We start from the raw sequence: 27,688 nt of genomic DNA, 5'->3' as shown, positions 1-27,688 counted from the left end.
ACTCAGTAGAACTGCTGGGCTGTTGTCAGGGTGGGGTGACACACAGCCCCTGAAATACTTCCCACTGTCCACTTGCATGAGAAACCCTCCAATCCCAGGGCAAAGGCAAATAGACTGCAGCCCAGCTCCAGCTCAATTCAAATTCCAAGTGCAAGTATTCAATGAATGAGCCTTCACTATGCCTCTTGCTGCCAAACAGCCATGAGAATATCATACCGGGGCTTCCCTGGTGGTGAAGTGGTTGAGAATCTGCCTGCCAATGCAGGGGACATGGGTTCGAGCCCTGGTCTGGGAAGATCCCACATGCCGCGGAGCAGCTGGGCCCAAGAGCCACAATTACTGAGCCTGCGCGTCTGGAGCCTGTGCTCCGCAACAAGAGAGGCTGCGATAGTGAGAGGCCTGCGCACCGTGATGAAGAGTGGCCCCCGCTTGCCGCAACTAGAGAAAGCCCTCACACAGAAACGAAGACCCAACACAGCCATAAATAAATAAATAAATAAAAACTTTTTAAAAAAAAAAGAAAGAAAAAAAGGAAAAAAATTAAAAAAAAAAAAGAATATTATACCATCAAAGTCAACTCCAGACTTTAATCGCTCTTGACCTAATCGATTCCCAGCATGTGCTAAACACAGTGGCAGGAAGAGGCTGCCCCTGGGCATAATTAGAATATGAGATTCTGCACCCAGTCCCTGTTTGATTAGGAGGAAACTGAAACCCCCTGAGAAAACAGAAAGGCTCCCAGGAAATTAATTCCCTCTGAGGGTCACAGCATGAGCCAAGGAAGTCCCACTGGCAGGAAGAGATATCATCTGAGGTCATACTAAAGGCACCCCACCCACCGTCCTACACCTGGCTATCGGCTTCCCCTCCAAAGAAGGGGCAGATAAGACCAGTACAGGCTGGACTGCGGCCATCTGTCTATCCATCCAGGGCTCAGGCCCAGCTGACTGGGTGCGCACTCCTGGGAAGCAGTATGCACCGTCTGGCCGGCGCTAAAGGAGAGAGGTAGCAGCAGCGGCTATACTATTCCAGGCTCAGCCCAAGAGAGACTTCAGATCAGGTGCATGACTGTGGATCCCAGGAGGTATCCCCCACCCCTGTCGCACTTGTTTTCTGAAAAGCCCAAAGGAATTCTCCTAGATTGTTTCATTTCAGTTCTGTGATTACCCAGTGAGAAGAAAGACCACATTATTGTCCATTTTGAGAAGGAAGATTGAATAATCCCCATTTTACAGATGGAAAAATGAAGGTTCAGGAAATCTTTTTTTTTGGCCGAACCTCACGGCTTGTGGGATCTTAGTTCTCCAACCAGTGATTGAACCTGGGCCCTTGGCAGTGAAAGCTCAGAGTCCTAACCACTGGTCCTCAAGGGAATTCCAGGAAATCTTAATTATTGCCACAACTGGTAGATAAACAGGAAGACTGCAATTAAATTCAGGGCTGGGTAAGCCCAAGCAGTGAGTGATAACTGAGGCCCCACAAAATAAGAGGATGGCTAACTTCTGGAATTCAGTCTTGCTGGCAAGATTTATTGTTCAGATCAGGAGATGTTTTAAAAAGATTTTCACTTGGCCCAGATTGTCAACTTATAACATGAATCCTGTCGGTTAAAAACATTTTTTTCCTGCATTTCCCATGAGACATCAAACATTGGTTCATAATTATTTATAGCACGTTAGTGACACTGACAGGGATTTATTTCAATGTATTCAGTCTGTATTAATACTCTGCAGGGAACAGAGTGCAGCCATCACTCACTGCGCTGCTAAGAAAGGAGGGACTTCAGAACTAACGAGGGAAGAAATGCATCCAATGGAGAGACACCCAGGAGGCACGTTATCCCCACGAGATTAACCCAGGTGAAAAGATTAAACAGGTTTAAAGATGGTTCAGGTGCGTCTCTGAATGATCAGTCCATTATTCAAGCGGGTTTAGGGATGTTCTGCAAAATCCTTCGTTTCTAAGCCAGCCTCATGGCGACAGCAGAGGCAGAAGCTGAACTGCTGTACCATGGGGTGGGGACAGTGTAGAATTCCCCTGTTTCTAGGAAAAAGACAAGGCAGAAAATGGACGGCAGAAGAGTTAGCGACTCTTCCAAACAGTTATTCCCAAACAGCTATTCCTGGTGATTCTTGGCAAGTGGCAACTTCAAAAGGGACAGGTTTCATATGAATCAAACCATTATTACTTAGTAATACCAATAACCAAACGATTATTACCTTGCCCCAAAGTAGCAGGTTACGTACAACTATTTTATTTGTATGTAGAACTTTTGCTTGGCTTATCAACATACATTGATTTAAATTCTGATGCATTACCAATACCAAAGTTGAAAGCTGTTCCAGTTTTCAGCAAACCCAATATAAAAAGCCCAGACATAAAACAAATAAGGTAGTGAATATTCATATTTAAATATTAAACCAGAGAGACTCTGTAAATTGTAACCTTCTTTTGGGCACTTAAGCCTTTATTTTTTATTTATTTTTTAATTTTTAAAATTTTCATGAGCTCCAATTTGTCTATGTTTTCTTTTGTTTCCTGTGCCTTTGGTATCATATTTAAGAAATCACTGCCAAATGTAATGTTTTGAAGCTTTTATCCTGCATTTTCTTCTAAGAGTTTTATAGTGTTTTTTTTTTTTTTTTTTTGGTTGTGCCACACGGCATACAGAACTTCCCTGACCAGGGATCAAACGCGTGCCCCCTACACTGGAAGTGCGGAGTCTTAACCACTGCACCACTAGGGGAGTCCTTAAGCCTTTAGATTATTAATTATCCAATAAGCCTCTTTTTGAGATCATGGGAGAGGGAATGAGGTAAGACAGTGGTTTGGTATCACTGTCCAATCAAGAACAACTGAAAATAAGCACCTCTGAAACGATCTGTAAATCAATGGCAGAACTGGATTTGATCCAGGACAATTCTGTTGACACATAATTTAGAATTCTGGTTCTACTTCTGGAGGAAGGGCTGTCCTTTATCCTGGGTGAGGGGCACAGTTCTAGGATTCCATGAATTGGTCCTTTCTGCCACTTCCTTCTTGGCATTAGGCTGTGGATCACATCACAGGCGATTATGGACCCAGGGGTCTTCTAATATCCTTAACGTCCTGAAGAGGAGGACACAAGGATGAAAGTGCCTCCTGAGGTTTTTTGTAGAACTACAAGCTTAGGTCCCAAGACAACATCACCCAGCCTTCCCGGGAAACCAGAAAACTGGGCGATAGGCTGGAAGGAAAACCAGCAGCTGGGACCAGAGATAATTGATGTCCCTCTTCTCTTTGATGCCTGATTTAGCAGTGAAGCAGACAGGACCAAAGGGAGACCCATGAATGAAACATCATTATCAATGGCTTCAGATTTAATTCTAACTTGCTGATTTAAAAATGGCTTTTTAATTGTTGGATCTTGATCTAAAGCTCCTTCACTAAGGGGAGTTAACATGGTAAAGAGAATTTAAATTTATGTTGAGTTTTATGGGGAGAATTTTGCAATGCCCCGTTTAGTTGGGATTCTATGTGAATGAATTCCAAGTGCCACGCTAGTCCTGGAAGACAGGCAAGAGATGCTGGGAAGATGATGCCTACCATTTACTTAACACAAAAGTCTCCACAGCAGGCCCTCTCCTGCCTGACACCACGTAAGAAGCAGAAATGAAGGAGTGTAAATATTCAAGGCTTGGTCCACAAGGCCTGATGTCCACAGCCAGGGCCTCCTCCTACCACCGCCAACCTTCTAGGTCCATCATATTTGTTACAATAGTCACACAACTTAAATACAGTGCAAGCTGATGACATTCAAGTGTTAAATGTAAGATGAATTCTGAAAATCATTCACTGACTCTAAGAAAATCAAGTTGAATACTTGGAGAGACTTCATAAAGGTGAGTAAATTTTTAACCGTCAAATAGGATGTTAAAGACTGCGAAAAAAATAGTAAAACTCTAGAGAGACTCTGCATTCAGATTATACACAGTGTAAGCCCTTGTTCCAACCAGCTGGAAGTCCTAGACAATGCATTATGGGTGTTGCTTAGGCCAAAAAGACAAGGAATTCCAACCAGCTGACCCAAACACCAAAAGAAGGCCTGGGCCCTACAGCAAAAGATGGAGGAATAAATGCACAACTATCTGGTTAATTTAAATGTTTAAAATATATATGTATCATTTTTTATGATTTTTAAAAAATATTTTATTTATTTATTTATTTATTGCTGCATTGGGTCTTAGTTGCAGCAGGCGGGCTTCTCTCCAGTTGTGGAGCACGGGCTCCAGCATGTGGGCTCTGTAGTTGTGGCGCATGGGCTCAGTTGCCCCGCGGCATGTGGGATCTTAGTTCCCCAACCAGGGATCGAACCTGCGTCCCCTGCATTGGATGGTGGATTCTTAACCGCTGGACCATCAGGGAAGTCCCTTTGATTTTCTGATTTAATGACTTTTTTAAAAAAATAAATTTATTTATTTATTTTTGGCTGTGTTGGGTCTTCGTTTCTGTGCGAGGGCTTTCTCTAGTTGCGGCGAGCGGGGGCCACTCTTCATCGCGGTGCGTGGGCCTTTCACTATCACGGCCTCTCTTGTTGCGGAGCACAGGCTCCAGACGCGCAGGCTCAGTAGTTGTGGCTCACGGGCCCAGTTGCTCCGCGGCATGTGGGATCTTCCCAGACCAGGGCTCGAACCCGTGTCCCCTGCATTGGCAGGTGGATTCTCAACCGCTGCGCCACCAGGGAAGCCCCTAATGACCTTTTTAAAGAAACATGTATTATGACTCTCAGTATTCACTCCATGGATAAGAAAGCTTCTTAAACCGGATTTATTAATTCAGATATAACTATGGTTATCGAATGCTTGGCGTTCCCTGGATTCAGAGCATGTTGAGTTTGCTTTATTTAACATTTTTTCTTCTTGACTCTCAGCTGCCACCACGAAGCCTACTTCTGAGTTTACCAAGTTCAGCACTGCTTCATTATTTCATTTGTAGAATCTCTCCTCCATTGTCTTCCATTAGTTCTGCTACTTTCTCAATCTCATTAGTGCTCACTTTTTATTCAATCAGTAAACTAGTAAGGTCTCGGAACCCACCTGCTAAGCCAGGTCACCAGTCCCAGGCTGGTGGGAGGGAGGGTGGTTCAGCTTAGGCTGGCGTGGACAGTACACAGGCTATTCCTGGCACGCAGCAGATTTCAGGAAGGAAGAGGGCAGAAGCAGGGACAACAAATGACAAGTCACTCTGCTTGCCTGTGGCAAGAGTTCTGCTGTGTGCATTTAAACATGGGTGTGTGTGGTTTTCGGGGGCTCCACTACCACCCAGACAACATCGCCTGCTTCCAGGAAGAACTGCCTACTTCTATCTTGATCCCTACTCAGTGTAACAATGTATCTGTTCCAACTAATTCCATGGCCAAGGTCAGTAGTTTGCACATTCATCCAATCACAAGGGTCTGCTCACAGGCTGCTGCCCAAGAAGCCATTTAACGAGCAATTATTATGTGCTGAGCCCTGGGCTAAGCCCTACCCCATTTAAACCCCACAGCAACTGTGAGATAGGTACCCCAAGTTACAAACAATAAAAAAACTCTCCAAGAGGCTAAACAACACAGCTTAGGCCCTGCAGTGAGTAGGGGAGCTGGGATTTGCACCCAGGAGTTCTGATCCGAGGCCCCACCCTTAACCATCAGGCCAAACCTACTCTGTCTACATGCAGGACACTGCCCTGCACTGGGGAACCCGTCCAGGGAAAACCAGCATCTGCCCTCCAGGCATTCACAAACTTTCCTTGAATAGCTGAGGCACAAAATGCATTTCTTGGGGGTTAATTCTTAGTCTTCCTGATTGGGGCAAGCACAGAAATATCGACAAAGCAAACACAATTTCAGATAATCCACCTGGAGGTCATTCAAGCTGGCATTTTGTGGAAGCCGATTCCTACACCTACAGAATGTTTCCTAATCAAAGAACTCCCAAAGCTCAAAAACCACCCCGAGCTGGCCTCAAGCTCCCTCCCCACACTCAGGTGGGGGCCATCTGTGCAAGGAAGGAACCTGGCAGAGATGGCAGGAGCATGGCACCTGAGGCAGGGAAAGAGGTCTTGGACAGCAACCCCTTTGGCAAGGGAACAGAAGTGAGTCCGGTGTGTGTGGTGTGTGTCCGATAGCCCACACAGGCGCTTGTGGGAAGCAGCAGAATCGTAGCTGGGTGGAGAGGCAGTGAGTCCTGTGGATAGAGGATTCCAGGCTGTCCCTCTACACCACAGTATAACGGAATATTTACTGCAGAGCCCGGGCCCCAGGAAGTGAGAAAAGCTCCCAGGCCCACCTTTGCCAAGGGAGACTGAGATTCTGGCTTGAGGTCCTTCCTATGCCCGCCCAACTCCTCTCACACCCACAGGCTCCGAGCTGGGTCCCAGTGGCAGTTGCCAAAGCATCAGCCTCTGAGGTGCAGAACCCAAGATGGAGATCTAATGTCCCTAAAACTTAAGTGATTTGATTTTGACCATAGCTGAGTCTATGTCATGACCCCCCGATCTTGATTTCCAGTCTTCTTTAAGCCAGTCAGACCTGGCTGCTCCTTTGCATGACAGAGCAGTCCTGAAATCCTGGATTTGGGGGAAGAGGTTTAAGGTCCCCAGGATATCTTCCCTGTTTTATAAACAGAGGCACAGAGGTTGAGTAAAATCTCTTGTTCCATGTGTCAAGGCCGAAATTCCGAGCTTTAGGCTGTGCTCCAATTACAGACTCTTACAAAAAAAAAGTTCACATGCGAGTCAGTGGTTTTGGAATTAGTATATTCCACTGCGTCAATGTTATAGATCGCGCTTTGGTTCCCGCTAGCCCATAAAGGCCTATTAAGCCCACGTGTAGCTGAGAAGGGGGCAGGGGCTCCTGTCAGACACCCAGCTCCACCACTCACTGGCTGTGTGACCTTTCGTGAGTTACTAAACCTCTCTGTACTTCAGTTTCCCCATATGTAATACGGAGATAATACAAACTGCTACTTAAAGGGGTTGTTGTGAGGATTGAATGAGATAATCTCTGGGGACCACTTAGAACAGTGCCTCCAAGAAGATACGCAGTGAACATAAGATGCCACTAAGATGATGGTGCCAGGGTAACAATGTTTCTATAGCAGGGCTTCTCACCCCTGGCACTAGTGACATTTGGGACCAGATCATTTAGGCACCCTGGGCCTTGTAGGGTGTTTAGCTGTATCCCTGGCCTCTCTCCACTAGATGCCAGTAGCACCCCTGCCCAGTTGTGAAAACAAAACAAAAAAATGTCTCTAGACATTAAAGTGGCCCCAGGGCTTGAGAACCACTGTTTTACAGGAAAACAGCTGAGAGTCCCAGCTGGAACATTGGATTCCGCTCCCTGCTGTAGCCCAGTTGGTGAGGCTGGGGTCTTCTCTTCCTCTCACCTGCTGAGGTGGCCCTCCCATGCCAGTTCCGAGTCACTAGTGGAAGCATCTAGGCTGGCAAGTTAGGAATGGTCGGGCAGGTGGGTGTTTCTGGGGATGTGGAGGGGTTGGGGGGGGTCCTCTAAGTGGGATGATGAAAAGTGGGAGGAAGAAGAAGGAGCAGAGGCAAAGGGGTTTCCCACCTCCGTCCCTCTGACCTCCTGCAGGAGGAGCACCTGCAGTGCTAAAGGTGGCAGGGCAGGGTCTTCCTCCCCCTGGGGGTGGAGTGTGGTCTCTCCTCTTTCCACTCTGCTGGCCAATGAGGGTGAGGTGAGCAGTGGGGACCAGGCTGTGGGACCGTAAGCAGCAGGAAGGGAGAAGGCAGGGAAGCAGTGGGGGAGGGGAGGGCGTGGAAGTGCACCAAGGGGCACAGGCAGCTTTTGGGTGTCATTTTGACACAGAGCAGGGGACGAACTGGACTGGATTTGTCCCCAAAACTTCTCGATGCCATGACCTTGAATAAAGCCCTCCTCCCATCCTGCTTTCTTTTCACCACCTTTTTTAACCTGCATTTTCCCGTTTTATCCATTTATGTGTTAAATGGGCATGGTCTAAAGACCTATTGTATGTCTAGCACTGTACTAAGCCCCTAAAGGTGCTTCTATTTGTTTCTGAGTGATTCTTTTTCAAGGTGAGAGGGAGGAAGGTACTAATTAACTAAATAGAAGGCACAATCTAGTTGAAAACTAACATATGTTCATGTACACAGCTGTGTATACATACATTTATATACATAAATGCCGAGGGAAGGTAGAATAAAACAATTTCTTAAAATTTTCAACAAATGGGCTTCACGAATCGATGTTAAAAGGGCAGAAGGAAAACTCAGCCTAAACAAAGGGCACCCCAATCCTACCACATCTCCAGGCTGCCACAGCTCTCAAAGGGCATGTGGGTCAAAGGGCATGTTCAATAGAAGGGACTCTTTTCCCAACTGGAATAAATCTGGCCCTTCTTGAATCGAACTGATTTTAAGTTTTCTTCTTGTAATTTGTGGGAATAATCCTTTTCTTTTGTTCCTGTTGGGGGAATCTGTGCCTGATATTAGAAACCACTCAAAGATGGGCGAGTGCAGAGGAGGTCGGACAGTCACAGACTGTCATTCATCCAAAACCAGCATAACCAACAAACACCTCCCCCAAATTGTCCAACGCTGAACGCCAAGAGTCAAGCCAGGTGACTGCAGTAAACACAACCTGTTACAGAAGCAAATGTTGGTCAAGAAATTGATTAGCTTCAAGAGTCACTCTGAAGCGGGCTCTGGGAGAAGCGTGTTATTAATTTATTTAGGGGAAGGTTTGGAGATGGAGGAATGGATACGCAGTTCTTATGTGGTAAACATAAGCAACATCATAAAACACAAAAAAATACCTTAATTAATTATGGTAGGAAAGGCATTTCTCTTTCTGTCGTAGGATCGGTCAGTTGGAGGGACGGGGATCAGATAAAACTCAAAGCTGTCCTGTTGAGCCTGAGCGCGCGGTGGCCCAGAGGAGCAGGCTGGCAGTCGCTGTCCCAGGTCCCACCATCCACCCCAACCCGGACCAGCCGGAGACTCGCACATGGAGTTACGGGTCCGGACCGCCTGACGCCAAGCGGGCTCTCCCGGGACTTAAAACAGCCCCCACCTGCTGGAGATTCGGGGACAGGAGTCGGCGGCTGGCCCCAGCTTCAGCGTCGGAGCGTGGGCGCAAACGGGGCATCTCTCGCGTTCCCGGGTAGGAAGACGTTTAGTTAAAGCGCGCCCAGAGCCAGGGATGGAATTTCCCGATACGTGTACGAAGGACCGTCCCCCGGCCCCCGGGAATCCTCCGTTAACAGCCCGCCAACCCCGGCCTTGCCGACCAGAGAGCCCTACCAAACCGCCAACACATTTCAAAAGAGAGTAAAATCGCGGATGCCCGTACTGCGCTTTGTTCCCGGCACTGAGCTAAACGCACTTGCCTCTGCCGCGCTCCTTTTCCCCCAACCGACAGGAAATGACCTCTCTGCCCCCGGTCCATCCCGAGCAGGGGTGGCCGCGGGCTCCCCGTTCCCAGGGCCGCTCTGAGACCCTCGCTCTCTCTGGTACCAGAATCTCCTGTCCAGCTCTATTGGGGGGAGGGGCGGGGAAGATGCTCGAATTGATCCTTGAACCTCTCCAACCCACCCGTGCCGAGCCCAGCTCTGCAGGGAGGCTCTTATCCTGAAGCCACGAGAAGGTTCGGCTTGGCCCCCGGCAGCCTCTCGACCCCCCGCCGAGTCATTCCCGAATATTCAGATCAATCTGCGCGGCTCGAAAGGACGATTTGGCCCCTAAATTGCTCATCCCTCTCAGAACTGCGCCCCCGCACCAGTTTCCAGCGATAGAATTAACCAGAAAGCCGGCCAGGCTCCGGCTAATGGAAGGAGGGCGAGGCTCGGATTTGTTCGCCAGGGTCCGTACCCGCCTCTCTAGCCCTCCCTCCCCACCCCCGCCTCCCGGTTTCAAGGCGGCGGCGAACTCGGGATCTTAAGTGAAAATCCCGCACAGTTCTAAAATAATATTCAGCTATAATAATAAAAGCACATGAGAGATGCCTATCTGCGTGGCTGCGGCCGCCGGAGTCCAATTAGGAACAGGCACGGGTTCAGGGTTTGGGGTGCGGGTCTCCCTCCAGCGTCCTCCAGGAGCCAGAAGGGGCGGCCCTGCTTGTCCCAGGGTTCTCCATCTCTGCTGGGAAGGGGCGGGGCACGCCCCAAGGGCCCGGGGAGCGTGTGGTCTCCATGACAACCTCCCCTCGGCGCCCCCCATCCCAGTCCTCCCGATAAAAATGGGTGTGGCCCGCAGCACCCGAGGAAACCTCACGGCCCCTCCTCACAATCTCCTGCCTGGCGAAGCAACAGGGCTTGAAGCGAAGCGGGGCCCCGCCTGCGAGCTCCCACCGTGAGTCACTGGTGCTCCTTGGTGGGCAGGCTGGTGGGGCATGGCCCCCGGGACGTTCCGGGTGTGGGGAGGGGCTTCGTCCCTTCGCGGCGACCCGCAAGGCGGGCGGAGACCTCGAACCCCACCCCTTCAGCCCCGCGGATGCTTTCTGGCGCGTGGCCCGGCTCTGGGAGGGGGCTGCGCGGAGTGACGCCCTTTCCATGCGTGCCCCCGAGGCTAACTGGAGTTCCTCGACCCCGGCGAGCTCTGAGAGCTAACAAAGGGCTCGGAAATGAGGGGCAAAAAGCGGGAGGAGGGGTGGGAACCTTGGTTAAACACCCTTGTAGAATAAAAGCCAAAACCAGTGCTGGCAACGCAGATCACGTAAGCCCTACAAACAAAGCATCGAGCCCCCGAGGACGATTCCGGGTGAACGCCCCCGGTGCTCAAGACCGCAGCAGCAAAATGCCAAGATTTCAGCGCTAATTGCGCTCCCCCCTTTAATGACAGTCCCCGCCCTGTCCTCCTAAGCCCAGCCACCCGGCTTGGCATGGTACTGTAGAGACGTGACACACAGCAAAAAGATGGCACCTCGCGTTCGGAGGGGAAAAAAGCAAGGGTGGAAGTGGGAGGAGGCAAAGCCTACCCTCCCCCTCCTCGCCCACCCGGGTCCACACCCACTGCCGCAGTGAGGGGCGAGCCCTGCGCGCCAGCCTCTCGCCTCCGGCAGGGAGCGCACAAGCCGGGCGCCCCGCGCGGAGCGCAGAGAATGGGGCCCGCCCCGAAATGCACCTGCAGCCCTTGAGCGGGTCTGTGCGGGGCTGCGGCTGTGCGCGCCCTCGAGCCGGGATCGGCAGCTGCCGAATCCTTCCACATCGCAAGGCCAGGTGACCCCTGCCTTTTCGAGACTCCACCTTGGGATCCGCGCGCTGTCTTCTCTCGGGCACGGCGCTGCTTGCGTCTCGGTGCCAGGCGCGCGCAGGGGGAAGGGCGACTAAAGTGACAGCGCCGGGACCCCTCCCCATTTCTCCGATTCCACTCCCAGCCCTCAAATGTCCCCTGAGGGTTTCTGAAGGAGGAAATCGAGGAGAGGGTGGGCCACCGCCTTAAACCAAGGGCAGTGAAAGCCCCACTGGAATCGCTGCCGGGGAGGGGCAGGCAGGGAGTCATCTTTTCTAGAACCCGATCAATACCTTCCTTAGAGCTGATGGCAAACCGAGGCAGAGAAATTGGATTACAGGTTCGGTTTCGGGGGTCGTCACCGGACTCCCCTCCACCCCCACCCCACACACAGTCATACGCCCATTGCGGCAAAAGGCGGTGTTCGAGAGTGCATAGCAGCCCCCTCCCCCAGATCACCGCCATCCGCGCCCCACCCTGTGGGCACAACACCTGACGGGTCCGCGAGAAGCGGGTCGTGTAGACAACCCCCCCCCCCCAGGACACACACACACACGAGCGCGCGCGCGCGAGCGTGCATCCCTTGCATGGGTCCCTTTCCAAGTCGCCCCAATCCAGGCGCCGGAACGCTGAGGGCGCAAGGAGGGGCCGCCGCCTTTGCCCCCGACCAATGCCCACCTCATGAAACCCATCTCTGAGGCGAGGGGAGGCGGCATGGGGGTGCAGGAGGGAGGACGGGGAGGCAGATGTCGGAGCCTCGCACTTACCTGATAGTCGACAGAGGGCGAGGACAGTAGAGGGAAGCAGAGGAGAAAGTAGCTGTGGTGTCGGTGGCAGAAGGTGGGCGGCGGCGGCGGCGCTGCTGCTGGTGCCTGAGCTGGTGGGTGGCGGAGACTGCGAGCGCGCGCACGAGCGAAGAGGGCGCGCTCCTGAGACCGGCGGGCAGCGCAGGCGCGAGCAGCGGGAGCGCGAGCCTCCCGAGGGGAGGGGCGGGCCGTGAGGCCTCCGCGGGCGTATTCTCCTCCGGCCACCAGTAGGCGCGCGCGAGAGCTCCAAGGATCGGCCCATCCTCGCCTCTCGGCTCTCTCCTATCTGAGCTTCCCTTCCCGGGTCTCGCCTCCCTCCCACGACTTGGGCCGCGGCGCTGACCGCAATGCGCACGCGCACTCTGGCCCTCCTCCTGCTGGGGAGCCTTTGTCTTGTCTGAGGGGTCTCCTCCCTTGGGGGGGAGGCTTGGATGCTCTCTGGGTTGAGAAGAGGCTGGGTGCTCCGCCCCCAGGTCCGCTGCCCCTTTTTTTCCCTGTCTTCCTGGGGTGATGTCCTATCTGGGAAAAGTTCTGGGCGGGTTTCCAGATGGCCCGTCCTCCAGTCCGTCCACCCTGGACCTCAAACCTCCCTCGGGCTTGCCCTCCTTATCGCTGGCACCCTGACCCTCCCCTGAATTTCCCGAAATGATTCCCCTTGTTGGAGATCAGTTCCCCGGATCTGCTTCCTTTCAATCTGTCCACCTTTTTTGTTACTGATCAAGGTGAATTCTTTCCTTAGCAGATATGCTGAAAGCAGGCTAACTCAATTGTAATACGGTAGTGCAAGGTTTTGGGGGGTTTTGGTTTTTTGTTTTAACAAGGAGCATTCGAATCTATTATTCATCTGTGACCCAAGAATAAAATCTTAAATTAGATGAAGGTTCAAATGGCACTTATCACATTACAGAGCATTTTCACATATACAGTTATTTTTACCTTGTTTGTGAAACACTGTTAAACTGTAAACAGAGCTTGAGATCTGAATTTCTAAATGCCTGCTGGAGATTCTCACCTGGATAACACTGCCTCAGACTGAAACTGACCAGAGGCTTTCATTCTCTCAGTCAGCCAGCATCTAGGTTTTGTCCTTAGCTTGGTCTCCCCAACATCTAATTTAAGCCCTGGCTGTGGGAGGTTTTAAGTGTATGAGGGCTTGGAGACAGCCATCTTGTCCTAAGATGGGAATTTGTCTTAAAGCTTTAATTTGCATAGCTCATATATTTTTTTCAAAGCAGTATTGTATGTTACAGATAATACAAAAAGCAGGTATTTAAAGATGCTTTATTCACAGGGGTTTAATTAATGTATTATTGGGAGCACTGAGTGGATGATGGAGATGGGGGCCAATTTCTTAGGCTCTGAGTCTAGAATTGACCTTTTTGTTGTTCCAACTGCCACCATCCTAAAGACCCTTATCTTGGTTCTCGATATGTAGTGACCTTACTGGTGTCCCTTCTCTGTTTCTTTCTATATCAGCTCATCCTGCCTAAAGGCTTCTAACTTCTCCCTAAGTGAAATTAAACTCCTTAGCCTTAAACTTCTCTTCATCTGCACCTCCCCCCCGCCCCCCCTCATCTGCACCTCCTCCCCCGCCCCACCCCCCCAGCCCATCATCTGAGCCTCTGTTCTTTCCAGTTTTCTCTCTCATCTACTCTATGGCCAACGGAGCTTGTTTGACTGGAACTCTTGCTCTACTCTGGGGTTTTCCTTTGCCTACAAAGTCCTTGCTCTTTCTTCACCAATATCCTACCTAACTTTCGAAACCTAGCTCAAATTTTACCAAAGCCTCCCCTAATCATTCCAACTGGAAGGCATATTTACAACCTGGCAGAGTATTTGGATAGCCTGAAGTGTATTTGTTCCACCTAATTGTCTGCTAGGCAAGGTGCTTTGATGAGACACCTACAGTCCTCTCTCAGAGCCAACGCAGGGGAATATCAATATAATACAGCTAGATTAGAAAGTGAGTATTAACATTACAGACAAATGCTTTACTCTGCAAAAGGAACCATATCCAGATTCCCCTAAATGTCAGCTCCCCTGATGCGTTTGAAATGTAAGTTGATTTACAGGCAAATTTGTAAACACCTCAATTATATAAAAGGAGGCAGATCCATGCCTTAGTTTCTCTGGACTTACCTCTCGCTAATTAAAGCTTAGGCCCCAATTTTCCTTTCTGTCTTTATATTTCCTGAATGCCTCTTACCCACCTCTCCTTCCCTCCATTATCCTGCTGAGAACATTGCCCCTTGTCTAGGTTTTCTGAATTCCAGCAAGAAGCAGGACGAACTGCAGACGAAGGTTTCAGTTACACATGACTCAGCAGTGTAGCTCTATTGTCAAAAAAGCGAAGATCATCCTGGGGCCCAGAAATAGGGACAAGGCATAACAGATCCATGAGATCAGACTCTCCTTATATTTGGCTTTGCCCAGACACTCTGGATATGCCTGCCTAGGGGAATGTCAGGTAATTTGGGGAGTTCTCAAAGGGGAGCCCCAAATACAGAACTTGAAATCAAGTTAAATATTAACTTTCACTTAAACTGTACCATCACTGGCAAAATCCCACTCTATGGAAGATGTAGTCAGAATTCTAAAAGTGGGATGTAATGTACAACATGATGACTAAATCCTAAAAGTTCTCATTACAAGGGAAAAAATTTTTTGTAACTATATGAGGTGATAGATGTTAACTGAACTTACTGTTGTAGCTATTTCACAATATATATCTGTCAAGCCATTATGCTGTACACCTTAAACTTATACAGTGCTGTATGTCAATTATATCTTAATAAAACTGAAAAAAGTAAGAATTCTAAAAGTTACCAAAATATTGAGACCTGAGTCACATCTCATGAGCTATAGTTGGCGTTTGTACTTTATTTTTTACAAGCTGTTCTTTTTTTATTTTTTAAGCATTTTTAAAAATTTTATTTAATTTATTTATTTGTGGCTGAGTTGGGTCTTCACTGCTGCGCACAGACTTTCGGCGAGCAGGGCTTCTCTTGTTGCGGAGCGCAGGCTCTAGGTGCACAGGCTCAGTAGTTGTGGCTCACGGGCTTAGTTGCTCCACAGCATATGGGATCTTCCCGGACCAGGGCTTGAACCCGTGTGCCCTGCATTGGCAGGCAGATTCTTAAATACTACCCCACCAGGGAAGCCTGCAAGCTGTTCTTTATTCAGAGTAAATATCATTATCATTTCTTTTTCTAAGTAATACCAAGTTCTAAGTACTATTACTGACTGTTATTAGTGTCCTGATTTTTTTTAATCAGAGAAGGAGGTTGTTTATCCTTTCAACAAACTGTGTGGGGGGAAAACAATGATAATCAAGACTGTAAGTTGCTCTCAGTATAGTGATTTGCAGGTTACTTATTAATTGATATTGATCTTACACATTCAGGGTTAGCTAATCTGGAAAGGATACATATGATCCCACTATATGACATTCTGGAAAAGGCAAAATTATGGAGACAGTCAAAAGGTCAGTAGTTGTTCAGAGGTAAGGGGGAAGAGGTGGGGCGAAGACGGATTTTTAGGGCAAAATTATTCTGTATGATGCTATAATGGTAGATACACGTTGTCATACGTTTGTCAAAACTCTGAACGCACAGCAGCAAGAGTAAACTCTAAACTGTGGACTTTGGGTGCTAATGATGTCAGTGTATGTTCATGGATTGTAACAAAGTTACCACTCTGATGCAGGATGTGGATCCTGGGCGAGGCTGTGCCTGGGAGGGGGCAAGAGGTGGTAGAAACTGTATCTGTATTTTCTACTCAGTTTTGCTTGAGCCTAAAACTATTCTAAAAATAAAATCCACCTTTTACAAATTCAAACAAAATTGGGGAAATGCAAAAAAACCCAAAAACTCTGGCGTTAGGTACCACCCAGGCAATTTGTGACATGCATTCTTTAAAAATAAAATTCTAAGCATTATAGTGATACTTTTTTGATCAAGGAAAGTCCCCATGAAGTCAGTGGGACAGCTACGAAATGAGACTCTGAGGGAACTGTGTTGTATAACTTAATTTTTTTCCTATATAAGAGACTACCTATACTTTTAAATATTAAATAAAACCTCTCAGTCCCATGTCTAGCATTTCAAATAAATAATTGCCCCAGAGGGTACCTGGGATTTAGCAGCTTAAGGAACTTATTTATCACTGTTCTGGAAAATTCTGAAGCACCAACTGCCGAGACTGTTCTCGTAACACATTGTTGGGCAAAGCCTGCTGCATTTCTGTCAGCAACTGGCAGCTCAAGATCCATGATTCCTTGACGCTCCTGCACAGGCGAATACAGACAGTGTGGATGTTGACAGCTAACAGAACAGAGAGCCCTTTGGGGCTCTGAGGCACTTTGCTTTGCTCCAGTCGGAAATGAGTCTGCTAGTTCAGTAGTCTGGCTTCCCTAGCATCAGGGAATGAGCTGTAAGTCACCCTCTGACAGGCGGTCCTTCTAGAATGACGCAGGATGGTCTGTTTTAAACACTGCTTCAGTGTAAGATAGCTTTCCATGAGTCCCAGATCTTTAGTCTTCTTTCAAAAATTGAAATACAGTTGACGTACAATATTATGTTAGTTTCAGGTGTACCACATAGTGATTTGACATTTGCATATGTTATGAAATGATCACCATAATAAAAGTCTTATAACCCTCTGTCCCCATACAGAGTCATTACAATACTATAGACCATATTCCTTATGCTGTATATTACATCCTAATGGCTTATTTACTTTATAACTGGAGGTTTGTATCTCTTAATCCCCTTCACCTATTTCGCCAACCTCACTCCCCTCCCCTATGATAATCACCCATTTTTTTCTCCGTATCTGAATCTGTTTTTGGTTTATGTTTGTTTGTACTTTACACATACAAGTGAGATTCCACATACAAGTGAGATCATACAGTACTTGTCTTTCTCTGTCTGACATTTCATTCAGCTTAATGCCCTCTAGGTTCATGTATGTTGTCGCATATGGCAAGATTTTCTCTAAATTTTTATGGATGAGTAATATTCCTATATATATATATTACATCTTCTTTATCCATTCATCTATCAATGGACACTTAGGTTGCTTCCATATCTTGGCTATTGTAAATAATGCTGCAGTGAACATTGGTGTGCATATATCTTTTCAAATTAGTGTTTCTGTTTTCTTCTGGTAAATATGCAGAAGTGAAATTGTCGAATCATATGGCAGTTCTATTTTTAATTTTTCAAGGAAACTCCATACTGTTTTGCATAGTGGCTGCACCAATTTACATCCCCACCAACAGTGCACAAATGTCCCCAGATCTTTAGTCTTAAATTCATAGATACCTCTAAACTCACTCATGACTTTCTCTTGGATTCTAGGAGAAATCAAAATATTTTACTGAATACAGTGGTCATTGGCAGTACCGAGAATTTAGGGGTTCGTATTTACGTTTTTGAAATACAGATGATCCTCATTGTACACGACTCCATATCTGTGAATTTGCCCACTCCCTAAATGTATTTTTACCCCCCAAATCAATACTTGTGGCACTTGTGTGGTCATTTGTGGATATGTGCAGGGGGCAAAAAACGTGATTGGTCCAACTTCGCATGTTCCTAGCCGAGGTCCAGCAAGGCATTACTCTCTTCTGCTTTCAGCTCTCACCCTGTAAGCAAGTGTCCTTTCCTCCATCTATTTAGTGCCATGCTTTGCCATGCTTTCTGTAGTTTTGTGGGGTTTGCTGGTGACTTCGCTTTTATTTTTTATTGTTTAAAAATCTATCCTTTATTTTATTTATTTATTTGGCCACACCACATGGCTTGCAGGATCTTAGTTCCCCGACCTGAGATTGAACCGGCGCCCTCGGCAGTGAAAGCGCGGGGTCCTAACCACTGGACTGCCAGGGAATTCCCTGATTTTGCTGTTTAAAATGGCTCTAATGTTTCTAAGCACAAGAAGGCTGTGATGTGCTGCATGGAGAAAATATGTGCATTAGGGAAGTGTCATGCAGGCACGAGTTACGGGGCTGTTGGCCGTGAGCTCAGTGTTAATAAACCAACACCAAATATTCAGTAAGGTGGTTTGAAACAGACACACACTGCCTTGGCTTGGCAAATGCAGCCTGGGTCCTCGCTGAACACTACTATCCAATCACATTATATTCTTTACAGGTCATTGAATCACCAAACTCTCTCTTCCTTTCAAACCTTTCATAAGCCTAGATCATTCTCTTATCTCTGCCTGAACAGCTCCTATTTGTCCTTTAAGACTTAGCTCCAATACCCCCTCCTCTTGTCCTTTAAGACTTAGCTCCGATACCCCCTCCTCAGAAGGCCTCCCCTGAGACCTGCCTTTTAGGGCCAGGTGTTACCCCGGGAGGCCCACTTACCACACTGGGAGGGGGGTGATCGCTTGTGTACCTGTCTATCCCATCTGAGTGTGATGCCTTGGAAGGCCTGAACTGTATTTTATTCACCTTACTGCATAACACAGTACTTGACACACAGTGGGTGCTTCATAAACAGCTGATGAGAGGCCTGTAGACTGGATGGATAAAAGAAGAACTGGGTGAAACATTTCTGAGAAACAGGTGCAGACTGTGGGATACAGCAGAGTCTAAGAGCTCAGCTTATTGGCAATCCAGAGAAGTGTTGATGTGGCTGGAAAAAACCAGAACAGGTACAAACCTAAGACAAATAAAGGGTATGCATAAACCCTCTTGAGGGGACCTGGAGTGGGCCATTCAGCTTGTCTCTCCCAGCTTCCAAAAAGTCCTGAGTCATTGTTTAGACAGAAGAGCCTTTTATTAAATACCTCTCACTCCCATTCAACTTCACTGTAAAGCTTTATTGGATTCTGAGATGAACCAGGAGGAAATGTGGATGGCAAGGAACAAGGGGGCATCTCTTTCTTTTCTCCTCTCACCCTTGTCTTTTGATTACAGCTGAATAAGAGTCAAGAGGCCAGTAAAAGACCAGCAAATCTTTGGGCTTCCCTGGTGGCACAGTGGTTAAGAATCCGCCTGCCAATGCAGGGGACATGGGTTCAAGCCCTGATCCAGGAAGATTCCACATGCCATGGAGCAACTAAACCCATGCGCCACAACTACTGAGCCTGCGTGCCACAACTACTGAAGCCCACACGCCTACAGCCTGAGCTCCGCAACAAGAGAAGCCACTGCAATGAGAAGCCTGCGCACCGCAATGAAGAGTAGCCCCCGCTCACTGCAACTAGAGAAAGCCGCACGCAGCAACAAAGACCCAATGCAGCCAAAAAAAAATAATAAATAAATTTATTTAAAAAAAAAAAGACCAGCAAATCTAATAATCCTGTGATTATGATTTTTTAAAGCTCACAGGCAGATTCAAGCTGAATGGAAATTGTTCAATTTCTCTTGCCATTAGCAAGGAAACAGCAGTGTCACACACACACACACACAAACACACACACACACACACACAATTCCCTCCCATTCTTGGTACATTGCTCTTTTCTCTGTGTACTTTGCATGCTATTTACCTCAACTTCTCCAAAAACCGTTTAGCAGCCCCTGCCCACCTCTTCTTATTCCTTGGATCGCAGATGACTTTTTAGTGCAGAGTCAGTGCTGGAACTGCCTTTTGGTGGTTTCAGGACCTCCACTGCCTCTCCCCTCTCCTCCTGCTTGCCCAGCCACCCCACTGGCTGTCAGCCCTCCACGTTCTTTGGTCCCTTTATCAGTCCCCTCCTGTCACGTGAACTGTGTCACCGTGCAGCTGAAATCCTCACGCCACTGTTTCTTTGGGGAGAGGCTGGAAAAGTATTAGAATGAAAAATTCCAGCACCCCAGCCCTAGAGCCTTAGAAAGCTCTGAATAGACTTTAGAAATCGTCCTGTTTGAGCCTCTCATCTTACAGATAGGGAAGCATAGGCCCAACGAGGGAAGCCCTGAGTGATTAATGGCAGAGCTGGGTTTAAAATCAGGCCCTCCATTTCCCAGTCCAGGGTTTGTTCCTCTGCAGCACAATTGGAATTGTATTCTCTGCAAACTTGAAAATTTTATTAAAACAGGGTCTCTACTGGGGGAGATTTTGCCCCCAGGGACATTTGACACCGTCTGGAGACATTTTTGGTTGCCCTCACTGCTGGGAAGGAGTGCTAACAAGTGTTTGGAGAGTCAAGGCCACTTGTAAGCACTTATCAGAAGTGGGATCTGGTCACCACCCCATGCAGGGCCCAGCTGCAGCCCATCTAATGGATGCTTCCATGTGGTTTCAGCAATGGGAACCAATGGGTTAATGGGATTAACTTTCCAGCTAATCCAACATGCAGGGGCCGAACTCAAGGCAGACTTTTGCTTGTTTTGGTTTGGGGATTGATTTATGTTTTGTGTTTTCAGAATGTGAATTTTGCATTACTCTAATACAGGGCTTCTCAACCATGGCAACCATGGGACAATCAACTTGTCCCATGATCCTAGGTGGGCTCAGGAGTGAGGTGTGAGACCCGGACTCAGATTTATGTGCCTGGAAGAACTCTAGACAACAAGTTTTGTTGTGGGGCCTGTCCTGTGCATTGTAGGACATGTAGCAGCGTCCCTGGCCTCTACCTGGTAGATATCAGTAGCACCTCTATGACTTTTTTCCTCCATGGAAGAACACGTCAATTTTTTTTTTTAATTGAAATATAAGAGGGAGGAGATATGGGGATATATGTATATGTATAGCTGATTCACTTTGTTATAAAGCAGAAACTAACACACCATTGTAAAGCAATTGTACTCCAATAAAGATGTTAAAAAAAAAAGAAATATAACTCGTGTACCATAAAATTAGGTGAAAATTTTCTATGACTTTGGTTGTCTTTATTCCTTAGTTCCATCCAGGCCTTGCTCATAATTGATACTTAAATGCTTGACCAGTTGATTCGGCACTGGGCTCTCCTCAGAGAGGCTTTTCCCTGGACACGGTATGGAGGTGGGGTTCTTGTGAGTGGTGTGTGTATACGCTGAGGTCTGGTGAGCACACAAGGCAATGGACTTACTGATGTGCAGGGTCACGTGACTAGTTCAGACCAATGAGTTGTGATGGGTGTCACTTCCAGGCTGGAGCATCTGATTGCTTGTGAGTCCCTCCGGAGTTCTCTCCGTCCACTGAGGTGAGTGGAAGCACAGGTAAGATAGAGCCTCCTTCAGGTAGGGCCCCTGAGTGATTACCATAAACTGCAAGCTCCCTCCTGATCCTCATGGGACGTGTAACATGAGAGGAAAGCAAATTTCTGTCAAACCATTGAGATTCGGGTATCCTTTGTTATTGCACCATAACCTAGCTTATCCTGACTGTTACAAGGGCATACACAGAAATCAACCCATATTCAAAGAAACCATCCCATTCCAACCAGCCAGTGGAGTCCATTCAAATGCCAAGATAATCTGGGGTTAAAAAAAAAAAAGTTCATGAAGTTAATTAACAAACATTTTATTGAGTTAAAAACACCAGCAAGCTAAAAAAAGAAACGGCTTGTTTGTGTTATGTTTCAGTCGTTTACAAATTCAAGAGGGTGAAACAGCGTGAGCACAGTGTGTGCCCTTTTTCTTGCTCTGTGTGATGTGGGGGACCGGCTATTACAAAGTCACAGAGGGGCTTTTGTGTCCAACAACAGCATTTCAGGGCCCATGTGCTTTGCATATTCATCCACAATAACTACTTTCTTCTTGTAAGTTCAGGCCAATGACTTTGGGTTTCGGGTGTGGCATCAAAATTATGAACAGGCTAGAGAAGAAAAATTGTACAAACATGATAATGATAGGGGTGCATGTCTCTTTAAGGAAGACAAATGTGAATATTCAAACTAGATAAACCAGAAAGAGTGACCAATGACTAAAGCAACTCTTTTACAAAGAAGTCTTCTGTCCTAATTCCCTTGGTGCCCTGAAGTGTTTGCTTCTAGATCCCGAGATTCCAGAGGTGGAGGTAAATGGCAAAGAAATGTGAAGCTAAGATTCATTACCATTTGACAAAAAAGATAAAACATTTCGTAGATAAATGCACAAAAGAGAAAAATTCAATTTAATATTCATGTAGTTAAAAAAAAAACAACCCCTATGGCTTAAACTTTAAGCCTTAAAAAAAATAAATAAATAAAGGCATACCTGTCCAGGGAAAGTTTTCATTACTACATTTTTTCTTAAATAGTTTGCAAACATCACATGGAAACCCTGAGTGTTGATTAATTATTAGGATTCCTTATTGCCAATGCTACTAACTAGCTGGTATTATTGGGCAAAATGCTTGACTTCTCTGTACCAGTTGCCTCATTTGTAAAATGAGTGGGTTGGAATAAAAGACCGTCCAGGGGCCTCTCAGCTCTAAAAAATTCTGACTTTTTGAAAAGTAGCATCCTGGAGAAAAACATGGGCCCATCCTTTGTATATAAATGATACATTTTCTGAGAAAATTGACATTCCACATCTGACATTTTAAAATAGAAAATAACTTTCTTCCAGATAGGGCTGGTTTCCTAAAAAAGTCAGATTTGTCAGCATCCAAGGTTTTTGGTGCCCTGAGGAGGGGCCGTTGGAGTCAGGAGCCAGTGCGCTCTGGGCATCTGCTGTCGACTGCAACATCTGGGTGGAGAAGGTAAAGCAAGAACAGCTGGAGACACCAGCCAGGTCTCCCAAAGTCTTCCTGCTGCTAAGAAACCAGACCTCATACCTACCAATGCCAGCCCCTGGGCTGAACATGGGGCAATGTGGACACCCCCTGTTCTGTCTGCTTAAAACTTGTTCCCGGGCTTCCCTGGTGGCGCAGAGGTTGAGAATCTGCCTGCCAATGCAGGGGACACGGGTTCGAGCCCTGGTCTGGGAAGATCCCACATGCCGCGGAGCAACTAGGCCCGTGAGCCACAATTACTGAGCCTGCGCGTCTGGAGCCTGTGCTCCGCAACAAGAGAGGCCGCGATAATGAGAGGCCCGCGCACCGCGATGAAGAGTGGCCCCCACTTGCCGCAACTAGAGAAAGCCCTCGCACAGAAACGAAGACCCAACACAGCCATAAATAAATAAATAAAATAAATAAATAAACCTAAAGTTTAAAAAAAAAAAAAAAAACTTGTTCCCTTTTTCTAGGGCATGGATGTCCTCTTCTTTAGGAGAAATGCCCCTTTTGTGCACGGGAACCACGTGGTTCTTTTTTTTTTTTCCTAGCACCTGTTCTTATTAAGGCAATTTTTAAAGAGCAGTTTTATGTTCACAGCAAAATTGAGGGGAAGGTACAGAGATTTCTCATATACTCCCTGCTCCCCCCCAAATACACAGCCTTGCCCATTATCAGCATCCCCCACCAGAGTGGTACATTTGTTACAATTGATGAACATGCATTGACACGTTATAAACACCCAAAGTCCATAGTTTACATTATGGTTGTATATTCTATGGCAGCGGTCCCCAACCTTTTTGGCACCAGGGACCGGTTTCGTGGAAGGCAATTTTTCCACGGACGGGGTGGGGGATGGTTCAGGCGGTGATGCGAGCGATGGGGAGCGATGGGGAGCGATGGGGAGCGATGGGGAACGTTGGGGAGCGATGGGGAGCGATGGGAAGCAGAAAGTGAAGCTTCACTCACTCGCCCGCTCACCTCCGGCTGTGCAGCCCGGGTTCCTAACAGGCCTTGGACTGGTACCGGAAGGTTGGGGACCCCTGTTCTATGGGTTCCGACAAACGTATAAAGATATGTATCCGTCATTATGGTACCACACTGAGTACTTTTCACTGCTTTAAAAATCCTATATGCTCTACCTGTTCATCCTTCCCCTACAGCCCCTAGCAACCACTGATTTTGTAGCGTTGCCTTAATTTTTTCTTTTTCAGAATGTCATATAGTTGGAATCATGCAGTATGTTTTCTGATCCACTCTGACAATCTCTGTCTTTCAACTGGTGCATTTAGACCATTGATGTGTAAGGTGATTGTTGATATAAGAGTTGGATTAATAATTGTCATATTTGTTACTCTTTTCTATTTGGGGAACCATGTGGCTCTGATCGGAGGCCCCTGTGATGGTGTCCACCCCTCTGGTCCTGCAACTGGGCACCTGATCTGGGCGGGGCTGACCTGTAGGCCTCTTTCTTCCTCTCCGGTGGCCAGGGTTCTAGCCCTGTGGAGAAAGTCCCTCCAAGAGAAACAGAAACAGGAAGGGGAGAGATCCAAAGGGGTCTGAGTCACCACCTGGACCTTCCCCTGTCTTCCCTGTAGCCTGTTCTGAACCCACAACCCCCCATCCAAGGAAGTTGCAGTTAACCATTTGTGCCTTATGAAGCTGGACTTGAGGGAAAGAAGGAAGAAGGAGAGAGTCCTGGAAGCTTTTCTGCATGTTCAGCCTGGGGAATCCAGCCTTGGAAAGTCACGTGGAGCCAAAGCATGGAAGATGAGGCCAGGTCCAAAGGCCACTGGGGAAGGGCAGGCTAGACCAGCAATAAAGTCCCGCTGGAAAGAGGGTTTATCAAAGGATGGCAAATCTCACTAAGTGGGGAAAGAGAGAGAAGGGGCCAAAATCTTAGGAAGTCTGGAGAAAAGAAGACGGGTGGAAAACAGTGGTTGAGAGAAAGGGTGAGGCAAAAAGAGAGAAAGAGGGGAGGAATGATATATCATTGTGTTGAGAGACATTTTTGAGAATAAATTTGGGTTTCAGCGCAAGGATCTGAGAAGACATCAAAACAGGACACTCTATGCCTTAAGTGAATTTGGGAGGGACATTACGTATTCAGGAGATGGAAAAACACTGTGCTACAGAGTGTAAATGGACTTAGGGGAGACTCACTTGAAACAGATTCACTCTGACCCTTCACTTCTCTTCAAGCTCTGTTTACCTTCAGACTGGCCCCCAATTGCTTAAAGCCAGGCTCTACCTTATATTTCATGTTCTACCAAGACTTAGACTGTTGTTGGCTTTGATGAGATGGTGGAGGCAGCCTCACACCACCCCTCCCCCTTCCCCCTCCTCCCCTCCCACCCTATCCCACCCCCAGCATTTAAAACCCTTTTGAGGTTTCCTACCTGCCTGAGGCTGAAATCCTAACTCCTTTCCTGGGTCTCCCAGGCCCTCTCTGATCTGGCCCTGCCTTTCTCCCCTCCCTTATTGTTATCTTGGGCGGTCTGGGAGGCCTCACAAAGGCCCTAAGTCAGGAATGAGCTGGAAAAGTGTGAGGACTGGAGAGAAGCAGGTGTGTGTGTGTCGGGGGGGGGGGGGGGGGGGCGGGCGGGGGGGCAGAGTAGGGAGGGGGCAGTATAGGACACAGCCTCAGATTCCGGTTAAAGAAATTCAGAGCTGGAAGCAACCTCGGAGGGGCCCTAACTCAACCCCTTTAATTTATTTATTATTTTTATGTATTTATTTTTTAATTGAAGTATAGTTGATTTACATTATATTAGTTTCAGGTGTACAGAGTAGTGATTCAGTATTTTTACAAATTATACTCCATTAAAAGTTACTATAGGGGGCTTCCCTGGTGGCGCAGTGGTTGAGAATCTGCCTGCTAATGCAGGGGACACGGGTTCGAGCCCTGGTCTGGGAAGATCCCACATGCCACGGAGCAGCTGGGCCCGTGAGCCACAATTGCTGAGCCTGCGCGTCTGGAGCCTGTGCCCCGCGACGGGAGGGGCCGCGATAGAGAAGGGCCCGCGCACCGCGATGAAGAGCGGTCCCCGCACCGCGATGAAGAGTGGCCCCCGCTTGCCGCAACTGGAGAAAGCCCTCGCACGAACCGAAGACCCAACACAGCCAAAAAATAAATAAATAAATAAATAAATAAATAAATAAGAAAAAGTTACTATAAGATAATGGCTCTAATTCCCTGTGCTATACAATATATCTTTGTTGTTTTTCTATTTTATACATACATAATTGACATATAACATTGTATTACTAACTCTTTTATTTTAAAGACCAGGAAATTGCAGGTCAGAGAAGGTTAAATTACTTGTGCAGGTTTTTAAAATAATTATTTTAAAAAACTGCCTAAGTAATACATGAGCTTTCATGTTAAAAATTCGGAGAATATGGAAAAAGAAAAAGCCCCCTTTGACACAGCCCCACCCACCCGTGCCTGTCCCAATCTCTGCCCCACTGTCCTCTCCAGAGGGAACTTTGACCAGTCGAGAGGGTGCTGTTCCTGACTTTTGGGTCGGCCTATACCTTTGTATATGTATGTTTAGAAATGTACGGCTTTATTTGGGCTTTTCCTTCACATCAGTGGAATTATACTTTTTGGCTTTGGAAACCTTTTCACTTTTGTTCATGTGGATGGATTGCATTCTTTTTACCTGCTGCATAGTACTTCATGGTTAGATGCACTGTATCATTTAACCTTTCCTCTCTTGGGCATTTGGGTTGCGCCTGGTTATTAGAAACAGGGTTGTGGCCAATACCATTGGACATGCCTCTTTGAATACAAGTGCAAGGATTTGGGTAAATACCAAGCCGTGGAATTCCCAGGTCCAGGGGTACTCATAATGAAATTGTAATCAATGCTGCCAAAATGCTCTCCAAAAAGGATGTATCAAATCACCTTCCCACCAACGGCATGTATGACAGCCTGCCTCTCAGCACCACCACCTCCAATGCTGGGTCTTATTAATCTTTATAATTCTTGCCCCTGTGCTGGGAAGACAGTGATACCTCTGTTACTGTTGTTATAGTAGTTGTTATTTACCTTTTTATTTTGAAATAAGTTTAGGCTAACGGAAAAGTTCTGAAAATACAGAGTTCTTATAGTCCCTTCCCCCAACGCCTCCTCATGTCAGCATCTTACATAACCTCATACAGTGATCAAAACTAAGACATTAATTAACATTGGTACAAAGCTACTTAATAAACAGCAGACTTTACTCAGATATCACCAATTTTCTCACTCGTGTTCTGGTTGTTTTAAGTTTTGTTTCCCTAATTACTAGAAAGATGGAACATCTTTTTGTATTTTTTTTTTTTTTTTTTGGCCATCTGTGTTTCTTCTGTACAATGCCAGTTCAAAATTCTTTGCCCATTTTTTCCCCTCTTGGATCGTTTGTCTTTTTATAATGATTTGCAGAGGCTCTTTATTTAAGAACTCTTCTAAGCTCACACAGCTAATGAGTGAAATGAAAACCCAGGTCTACTGATTGCCTATTTCCACTACAAACACGCTGTCCTCAGTTCTCCTGCCTCTCCATTGCTTCCTTTCTCCCCTGGTCCACGCTCTGTGGTCCCCAGCTGGGAAACCACGTTCTTATCAGCGTCCCTCAGAGAATCAAGTGGGGCCAGGGCTGCTCGCTTGTACCTCATTTCACTCATCATCGCTGGGCTAATGACATTAGAGGCCGCCTGGGATGGGCCTTTTCTGGACACCAGCTTGCTTTCTGGAAATTCTCATCGCCCTCTGAGGCAGGCTGCAGAGAACGCTGGCTGCCGAGGCCCAAGAATGTGTCATTGGCTGATTGCCCCTTCTTTAATTGCTGTCCTGGCAATCATAAAACCTCCTGCCCTGGCAGAATGGAAACTGCAGAAGGAGGGAGTGTGCGTCTTGGTATCGCTGGGGCCCCTGCAATTCCCAGAACACCGCCCGGGGCGCTCTGAGCCCCCTCTCAGGCCACTCCCTCATCCTCCAGCCACAGCTCCGGAAATTGACAGGAGATGGCAGGCCGGGGTGGGCACTGCCGTGGG

General features: G+C 47.3%; 1 protein-coding gene across 12 annotated transcripts in view; it reads right to left on the bottom strand.

Moving 5' to 3' along the window:
• The window catches only part of MAPT (microtubule associated protein tau), a 109,185-nt gene extending 97,067 nt beyond the window's left edge, over window positions 1–12,118 (bottom strand). For all 12 annotated transcript variants that reach the window (XM_007175823.3, XM_007175835.3, XM_007175837.3 and 9 more), the window contains exon 1: window positions 11,997–12,118. The gene's annotated coding sequence lies outside the window, so the exon portion shown is untranslated. The remainder of the gene's footprint in view (window positions 1–11,996) is intronic.
• Window positions 12,119–27,688: the final 15,570 nt, after the last annotated feature.

Source organism: Balaenoptera acutorostrata, chromosome 20, assembly GCF_949987535.1.
Source record: "Balaenoptera acutorostrata chromosome 20, mBalAcu1.1, whole genome shotgun sequence".
Taxonomy (NCBI): Eukaryota; Metazoa; Chordata; class Mammalia; order Artiodactyla; family Balaenopteridae; genus Balaenoptera; species Balaenoptera acutorostrata.
The sequence above is the reverse complement of the archived record's forward strand: the minus strand, read 5'-3'. Positions and strand labels throughout refer to the sequence as shown.